Here is a 10,243-nt window from a genome sequence, read left to right as displayed (position 1 = left end):
CAACAATAATCTCTACCGGAATCACGACATCGAACGTGTGACCTTCCGATGGGAGCTCAAAGAACTCAGCAAAAGAAGCTTCGGAGATAAATATTTTGATGCCCTTTCCGGAACTGAAAAACTCACGAACTTCCTTTCAATGGAGAATGAAAGAACCGCCGAGGAACTTTTTGAGACCGGACGCCTCTAGGGTTTTGAATATCGCAACGATCTCCGGCTGTTCATACTCATAGAGTGATTCGAAATCTACCTGCATAATATTTTGAGACAATAAAACAATTTTCTTAACCATCTTTAGGGTTTGAAGAGAAAGTGGAAGAAGATTATTAGGTTTTCTAGAAAGAAGGCAGAGCGCAAAATATTCTAGGGTTCTTAAAAATCTCAAAGATAGCTTGAAAATCTTTTTGGCGTGCAAGGCACCTTTAAATAGAATTTGAAAAGCAACATTTCCTAAAAAGTCATCATTAAAAGATAAATCGTCATATATTAAAGCGTTTTCCCAATAAAATCATCATTTAAAAAGACGTTATTTAAACCATCATAAGAACCATCATTAGTTAAAAGACGTGCATTAATTAATCGTCAGAGATATTAGACATATTTTTAACATAGATAGATATGTGTCTTCATGTTATTTGATATTTGGAGATATTTAAAAGATATTATCTTTATCTTATCCAAATATTTAGAAATATGACTGTTTATTTTATGGGCGGGAAAATTACATAGACAGCTCATGAGACATTACACGGTTGTCCCACTCTTCTGAAGATGAGGCGTCTAAAGATCCACATAGATAGATGTTTGTTTATTCTATCTGCATGTCTTGCGTCTAAGCTTTGTAGACGTATGTTCGGGCGGCGTCTTCTTACGCTCATCTACAGACGCATCAGCATACGTCTGTTCGGACGGTGTCTTCTTACGCTCGTCTACAGTCATATCAGCAGACGTCTGCCTTACATTTAGACTTACGACCACACTTAAATTGCAAGCTGCTTAAGCACAACTCGTCTAAACACGGTTTCTTTAGACGACTGCTGATCAATCTGATTTGAGACATCCGTCTTAACACGTCTGTCCAGTCACTTTAATCAACAAATTTCCCCCTCAATTTGTGCATACTTAATTAAATTAATTTCTCTCTAAAAGACCCAAAACATTTTTAAAGTAAGAAAACTTAGTCTCGGGGAGTGGCTTTGTGAACACGTCTGCCACTTGTTGATTTATTAGAACATATTCTAGTTGAATATGCTTCTAGTTGACATGCTCCTGGATGAAATGGTGTCAGATGTTGATATGCTTGGTTCTGGAGTGCAACACCGGGTTGTATGTTATGACAATTGCGCTGGTGTTGTCACAGAAAATTGGAGACTCGTCTGCCTGGATGTCGTAATCATTCAACTGTTGTTGAATCCACAATAGCTAAGAGCAGCAAAAGCCTACATCAAGGTACTCAGCCTCTACTGTAGACGTGGTGACATGCGTTTGCTTCTTGTTGAATCATGAGATCAGACGATCATCAAGGAACTAGCATGTCCCACTAGTGCTCTTCCGATCGATCTTGTAGCATGCATAATCTACATCAGAATAACTAATCAAATTGAAATTGGAATCCTTTGGATACCATAGTCCCACATTTTGAGTTCCCTTTAAATAATTCAAAATACGCTTAGAATCAATATAGTGAGATTATTTAGGCTAGCCTGAAATCTTCCAAAGACGCCTACAACAAACAAGATGTCTAGTCGACTGGCTGTTAAGTAGAGCAAGAAATGGATGATTCCTCTATAAGCGATGATATCGACACTCTAACCATCTTCATCCTTGTCAAGCTTGCTCGATGAATTCATTGGAGTAGAAGCAGCTGAACAACTCTCCATGCCAAACTTCTTTAGCAGCTCCCTTGTATACTTGGCATGGTTGATGAATATGTCATCTTCAAGTTGACAAACTTGAACACCAAGGAAGAATGTCAATTATCCCATCATACTCATCTCGATCTTGTCCTGTATCAACTTAGAAAATTTCTCACATAGTTTGGGGTTAGTTGACCCAAATATGATATCATCAACATAAATTTGAACAATTAATATGTGAGAATTTTTAACAAATCTAAATAATGTTTTATCTACAGTGCCAATTATAAAATCATGATCAAACAAAAATTTATTCGAATTGTCATACTAGCTCTAGGAGCTTGCTTAAGACCATATAAGGCTTTGTCAAGTTTAAAAACATAATTAGGCAAGGAGTGATCTTGAAAGCCACACGACTGTTCAACATATACATCCTCATTTAAAATTCTATTTAAAAATGCACTTTTCACATCCATTTGATAAACTTTGAAATTTTTAAAAGATGCATAAGCTATGAAGATTCTAATAGCTTCAAGTCTAGCGACATGGGAAAATGACTCCTCAAAGTCAATTCCTTCCTTTTGTCTATAACCTTGAGCTACCAATCGGACTTTATTTCTCACAACCAAGCCATCTTCACTAAGCTTATTTCGAAAAACTCATTTGGTTCCAATAACCGATTGATCAGTCCGTCGTGGAGTCAGATGCCACACTTTATTTCTTTCAAATTGATTCAACTCCTCCCGCATGGAATTGATCCAATCTGGATCAAGCAGTACTTCATCGATTTTCTTTGGCTCAATTTGAGAAATAAAGGTGGAGTTTGTAATTTCATCCCATAATTTGTGTCTGGTCCTTAAAGGAGCATTAGGATTACCAATTATTAATTCAGGTGGATGATTTCTGTTCCATTTGAAGCTTGGTCCTAAAGGATTAGACGTCTAATCAGATGGCCCCGCGACGTCCGGACTGTCAGTCGTCTGCTGACTTATAGTCTGGTCGTCTAGTTGAATATCAATTGGATCAGCCGTCTCATCAGATGTGTTAATTCTTTTGACAGAGACTTCATCATCACTATCAGATTAGAGAGTAGCAGCTTCCAACCTGTTGGCAACTTTAATGATCTCATTAGAGTTATTTTCAACAGAATCATCACAAACAACATGATAAGATTCTTCAACAGTTAGAGTTCGTTTATTATACACTTTATAAGCTTTATTAACTAAAGAATAACCTAAATGATTTCAGTATCTTCTTTAGCATCAAAAGCGGTCAAATGATGTTTCCCATTATTATGAATAAAACACTTACATCCAAAAATCATAAAATACAAAACTTTAGGAGAACTGCTTTGAATCGCACTTAGAAAGAGAAATTTTCTCTGGAGATTTTTTTCTCACATCGGGCACGACCGGCACATCAACGCCGCCGGAGCTTTTGACGTCGGAATGATCTCAAATTTCTCTAGTAGGTGCGCCTCTTTCCCCCCTACAATCTGACCGAAGGAATTTCAATTTGAACGGAGGAATCGGAAGAAATCACGATTATAGTTTCTAGATCGGATATTTAGGTCGTTTTCGGCACGATCGGCACAATCGGCACGATCGGCACAATCGGCACGATCGGCACATTCGGCACGATCGGCACGATCGGCACGAACAACACAAACGACACGGATTCTTGCCGCGACCGCGCTTCTACATCGGAAGTCAGCCGCCATCCTCCAGCACCTTCGATCGGTTGTCGTGCGCCCTCTGGAACGTGTTATGTTGTGCAAGGAACGGTCGCGGTCATCTTCTCTTACCGTTTACCGGAACATTTCGTCAAACCCCCTTTTGCAGAGACTTGACGTCAAATCGGCGTCGGTCGCCCTCCTCTCCTCACTTTTCGTTTACAGGTTAGTTCGGACCTCGTTCGGGACATCAAACCACACCGCGAGGCGCGGGTAGGTCTCCATTGAACTTCTTTATCGTCGTTTGAATCAAGTGTTCGGTCTGGAGGAAGCTTTCGTAGCTACAGACCGTTCCAAAATTGCTTAAACCCTTTCTTGTTTGAGCAATTATTTTCAAGCCCCTGTTCCGGTGCGATTGGTTTCCAATCGTGCTGTTTGTGCCCACCCTTTGCTGCAGAATTCCAACCTCTGTGGCTCCTTTGAAGATTAGGCAGTTTGCGCTTGATCTTTCCAATGACTGGTACACGCCTGTCCAGTGTAGTTACTCGGGCAAGGGGCGTCCTTCAAGTCCGCCCTGATGATCCTAAGAAGGTGCTGAAGGGGCCGTCGACAAGCAGCAAGGCTAGGTCTGATAGACGAACTCGCAGGTCTCTTAACAATCCCAGGAAACAGAAGCCAGAAATCATGGATGAAGTCTTAAACAACGGAGAAGATGCGCCTATTGATTCTATGCCAAATACATCATCGGGTATGAGTTCTTTTCCACATGCTGATGAATTACATGAGAATAGTTCTATTGGGGATTCATACTGTAACAATATGCATGTTCATAATAGAAATGATAGGATTGAATTGATAGAAAAAGACAGTACTGCATATAGAAATGATAGGACTTTAATTCCAGAAAATTCTGTTGTTACTGGACTTGTTGCACAGAATGGACAGAAGACACTAAATGCGCCCAGGATTCTGAAACTGAGGCTAAAATTGCAGGATCTTCTAAACAGCCTGCACATCGAGTTGAAACTGTTAAAGGACATAGTCTAACAGAATCTGGAAACACTGAAAAAATTGGATCTAAGTTAGAGCTATTCATGGAAATAAATTCAGCTAAATTAGAAAATCCTAATAATACAGATATAAAGGATGATGAACTGAACTTGATTGGTATAGCCAATGGTGAAAGCTTGACTGGAAATTATATTGATTCGTTGATTGATGACATCATGAATGACAATCTGGGTCTGGGTATGGATCTCATGGAAGCTACAAATAAGTTGGGTCAGAATTTAAGTCAGGGTATAAGAGGTGAAGAATGTATGAAACTAGAAGAATTAGCCAACGGCTTTCGCTTGGCCGGGTCTAATGAGGGGTTAGCCAACGGTTTTCGCTTGGCCGGGTCTAATATGGGGTTAGCCAACGGTTTTCGGGTGGCTGGGTCTGAAAAAGATAATTTGGTTGCAAAAAAGTTGGGTCTAACAAGGGTGGATAACATGAATATTCAAGTCATTGATCTTGAACACGCCGGTCCTGGATACACTAAAACTACTCATCGCATTGGTCATATCTCTTCAAATGCCGGTCCTAGCTCTTCAAACGTCGGTCATAGCTCTTCAAATGCTGGTCCTAGCTCTTCTAATGCCAGTCCTAGACCTTCTAATATCAGTCCTAACTCTTCTAATGTCGGTCCTATCTCTTTAAATGTCGGTCCTGACATCACATATCCATCTTCTACCGGTCCTAATCGCTAAGATAATAAATCTACTAACAAAGCTATGAGCCACTGGTCGAATCAAAAGAACCAAAGCATAGATGTTGATTTGGAATCAGACGATAGCACTGACTATGATGAAACAATAATATGCGACCTCGAATATCATAAATCCATGAAGAAGATATCGACAACAAAGATCAAACCAAAAGCAAAGAGGCATAATTCTTCCAAAACAAGTGCTGAAATTGAAAAGATCGATCAAGAAACTAGATCGAATAATTCTAAAACAGCTAAGAAGGGTAAGAATGAATCGAAAATCAAAGAAAGGAAAAACATGAAGGCAAATAACTCAAGTTCTAAGAAGAAAGCTGAAGTAAATCCCAAGGAAACTATGACACCCGAGGCTAACCCTGAGATATTGAACCTGGGTGCGTTTTCTCCACTCGTTAATTTGGATCCTGAAATGCCAATTGATAGTATTCAAAAGAGGAAAACTGATACACAAGAGAAGAGCACTAAAGGGGATATTCTAAAGAAGATTGGAACAATTGAAGGCAACGGTTTTGTGGGAAATATAAGGGTTAGATGGGCCGAAAAGAACAAACAAGTCAGGAAAGATAGCATCCCTGATACAGTCACCTCCTCAGATCCTCTTACTGCTGCAATTCCTGGCAAAGAAAATACTCAAGCTGATAACAAGGATCTTACTGCTGGTCCAACGTGGTCAATGAGGAAAAACGAAATAGCAAATTTGGCAAGACTGAGAAACCAGATGAAGAAGCTATTTTTCCAAATTAATAAACAAGAGATTACGATGCCCCAAGAAAGAAATGATCAGTTGAATGCTCAGTTCAAAAGTCATCTAAAGAATTGGAATCTCTTCAACAAAGACCAATATGATGAAGTGATCAAGTGGACGGTTGACGCCATGAAGGAAATTTCGAAATGTAATAAAACAAAGGTGTACACTATCATGAGCAACCCAAATAAAACTTGGCAAGAAGGAAAGGTGTGAAATGGAAATACCATGAGCGATCCAGAAAAGGGGAAATTCCAAATAGACACCTTATTCCCAAAGGTAATTACACTTGATCATCCGCACCGATTTGAGCTCCCACCCGAAATTGAAGAAAAATGTGTCAAGGCATGGGAGTTTGTCATAGTTGGTCATTTTATGGGCAACATGAAAGCACCATTTGCTGAGGTTAAAAGAACGTTGATGGGTCAGTGGGAATCCTCTGGTCTAGAGAGGATCACAATCAATGATCACGGATTCTACTTTCTATCCTTCAGGAATGGAAGCGAAATAAAGTCGATCATAGAGAGCGAATATACTTTTATCAGGGGAAAAAGATTCAAGTTGTACAAGTGGAGCGAAGAACTTAATACTAATCATAGACCGCCTGAACTTGAACAAATCTGGGTAAATCTCAAGAATGTTCCACCACACATGTGCAACCCGATGGGCCTGGCCTATATTTCAAGCATTATAGGCAAACCACTTATGTTTGACCCAGCAATGGAAGGTTACGAGCGTGCATCTGTGGCCAGAGTTAGTGTCGAAATCCATCCAAGTAGCTCTCTTCCAATCAAGCTTGAACTTAAAGATAGACTGGGAAATTTATTTGACATTGGAGTACAATACGAATGGAAACCAAATCGATGTATATGGTGTAGCACTTTCACACACGCTACGAATAAATGTCCAGTCAATAATAATCTAAATTCGAAGGCCAATAACAACACTCAAGTAAGCGATATCAATGACTCTAACCAGGCTCAGGTTGAGAGAAATGTGAACAGGTCTGAACTTAACAGCAATGAATGCACTAAGGATGATAAGATGGGCAACCAAAAGCAAGAACAGATAAGGGTAAGGAAGAATATAGGAAAAAGAATGAAGTGGGTAAGGGTACAAGCTGGCCCTACTAACGTTGATCATATTGGTCATGTTCAGGGCACCGGTCCTAGGGATTCAGTTTTCTCAAGAATAGGTCCTGTTCAAAATGTCAGTCCTGGTCAGGGTATCGGTCCTGATAAAGCTGGACATAGACACACCAGTCCTAGAGCTTCTCATAAAGCTATTGTTCCTAGCCATATTGACCATATTAAGCCTGGTCTTGGACTTGTTGATCATGAAACTACTCAAGCTATCGGACTTGCTACTACAAGTCCTGATGAAAAATGTGCAACCATTGCTGATCCCGGCTATATTGGTCATAATATTGGCATAAGTCCTATTATTGTGGATGATACTATTGTTGGTCCTAACTCCGCCGATCCCAATACTGATCAAAGAACTGGTCTTGATGTAACTACATGTCCTAGTTCCAAAGTTTCTGAAATTCAAAGATCTATGGGACGGGGAATACTTGGCCCATATGAAACAAGCAAAATTGGATCTGAAGGCACTCCAATAGGTCGTGAGTCTACTCTTCACAATTCTAGGAATGCAAGCAGGAACCTAAAAAACAATGTCATCAAAATTCGAAATGACCTGACCCTTGGGCTCAGAGCCACCTTTCGAGATGATGAACAGGAGAATCTTGGAATAAATAATAAAGAAGCTCTTGAGAATGGACTGGGAAATCTTGGGTTTTGTGAAATCAAAAGATCAAGTGCAGAAGAAGACAATTTGGTCTTGAATAAGGCAGTGAGCCTTAATTCTGAAGTAGGGCGAATAAAAACCGATAACAAACATGAATCTATTAGTGAAGAGGTTCAAAGTCAGAAAAGACCTACTAAAGCAGAACAAGATGAAAATCGAAGACAAAGCAGAAAGATCCTGGATTCAGAAGCTACTAAATCTATCACGGGAGAAGATGAGATCTACATGAGGCAACCCTCACTAAATGGCAATAGTATTCCATGTAATCAAACTGTAGCCATTGAGGATAGTGAGGCAAGTGATGCTTATGATTTCTCTGATGAAGAGGTCCAGGACAGTCTGGAAAGTCAGGAACCCAACACATATATTCATTCATGAATATAGTGACATGGAACATAAGGGGACTCAATGACCCTCTAAAATGTAAAGAAATCAGGAGGATCATTGAGAATCAGAAGATCACTATTATGAGTATTCTTGAGACAAAAGTCAAAAGTTGAAACGTTGAGAAGGTTAGCAAACTGTGTATTGATAGTAGCTGGGAAATCATTCACAACTCAAATGACAAAACGGGCAGAATCTGGGTTATTTGGGATAACAAAGTTGTTGAGGTGATGACTCTTTTTTCGAATGATCAAGCAATCCTGGTGGAGGTCAAAGATAGAATCACAAGAATCGTGTTTAATCTTGCTATTATCTATGGTAGCAACTCAAGCACGGAAAGAAGACTCCTCTGGAATTGTCTTAGAAACTGGATCGGTATTGATAAATCTTGGGCTGTCCTCGGTGATTACAACGTAACTAGAAACGAATCTGATCGTAGCCCAGAATCTGAAATTACTCGGGATATGATTGAATTTAATGACTGCATCAGAGATATGGGTTGTATCGAGCCTACCAATTCTGGGAACTTCTTCACTTGGTCTTCTACGAGAGGGAATGAACAAATTAGAAAAAGTAGAATTGACAGATGTCTGGTAAATGAGAACTGGATTAACCAATTTCCGAGAAGTCAACTTCATGTTTTAAATCCGGGTATATCTGATCACTGTCCGATTAAATTGTTCTGGGAAAAGGAAGAAAGGTTCAAAAGGCCCTTTAAATTTTTCAATTTTTGGATGGATAACGATAAATTCAAGGGTATCCTCGAAAGCGTATGGTCAACAAATGTCAGAGGTTCCAACATGTACAGAGTTTCTGAGAAGCTTAAGCTCCTGAAGAATCATCTCCAAAGCTTTGACAAGAAGAAGTTTAGCAATATCTCCAATAGAGTTCTGGCTGCTAGAGAAGAACTGGAAGAGGTTCGGAAAAAGTTATTAAGAGATGATAGTGATGAACAACTCAATGAAACAGAAAGATATGCGCTTGAAAACTTCAGGAAGCTGAGTCTGCTTGAAGAAAATTTTGTTAGACAGAAATCAAGACAGAGCTGGCTTTCGTTGGGTGACAAAAATACAGCTTTCTTCTACAGAAAATGCAAGGCTAGAAACATGAGAAACAATGTGTACAGGCTGAAGAATGATGATGGTGAATATGTTAAGGGTCAAAAGGGTGTCCAAGATCTGGCTATTGATTTCTATAAGCAGCTTATGGGTACAAGAAAGCAGCATCAAAGTCACCTGAATACCTTGTATCAAATTATTGATAGGAAAATCTCTGCAGAAGATAGTCGCGAGTTGATAAGGGTGGTCACGAAGGTTGAGGTTAAAGAAGCTCTGTTTAGTATTGATGGGAATAAAAGTCCGGGTCCTGATGGGTTTAATGCACAGTTCTTCAAAGATAATTGGTCGGTTGTGGGTAAAGATGTTATTGATGGGGTTCTGGAGTTTTTCAAAAACAGGAAGATGTTAAAGCAATGGAATACAGCGGTCCTAACCTTGATCCCCAAAACTGCGGTACCTGAGAAAGTACAAGATTTCAGACCAATTTCCTACTGCAATGTGATTTATAAAATAATTTCAAAAATCATTTCTAAACGTTTTAAAAATGTTATAGGAAAAATAATAAATCTTAATCAATCTGCATTCATCCCCGGTAGGACAATCTCTCATAATATTCTTCTCATGCAGAGCCTATTAAAAGGCTACGGGAAAAAGAAAATATCCCCGAGAGTGGCTTTCAAAATAGATATCAAGAAAGCTTTTGACTCTGTTAGATGGGAAGCCATTCGAGACTTTCTGGTTGTTTCTGCTTTTCCTATGATTTTTATCGATTGGATTATGCAATGCGTTTCATCATCCTGCTTTGTTGTTAGCGTCAATGGAGTCCACAGAGGCTATTTCAAGGGTGAAAACGGGGTAAAGCAAGGGGACCCCCTCTCTTCTTACCTTTTCGTAGCTATCATGGCGATCTTTGAGAGCATTTTCGCGATGTTCCAAAAGAATCGTCCATAC

The sequence above is a fragment of the Impatiens glandulifera genome, chromosome 1 (genome assembly GCF_907164915.1).
Source record: "Impatiens glandulifera chromosome 1, dImpGla2.1, whole genome shotgun sequence".
Taxonomy (NCBI): domain Eukaryota; kingdom Viridiplantae; phylum Streptophyta; class Magnoliopsida; order Ericales; family Balsaminaceae; genus Impatiens; species Impatiens glandulifera.
Note: the sequence above shows the minus strand (reverse complement) of the source record.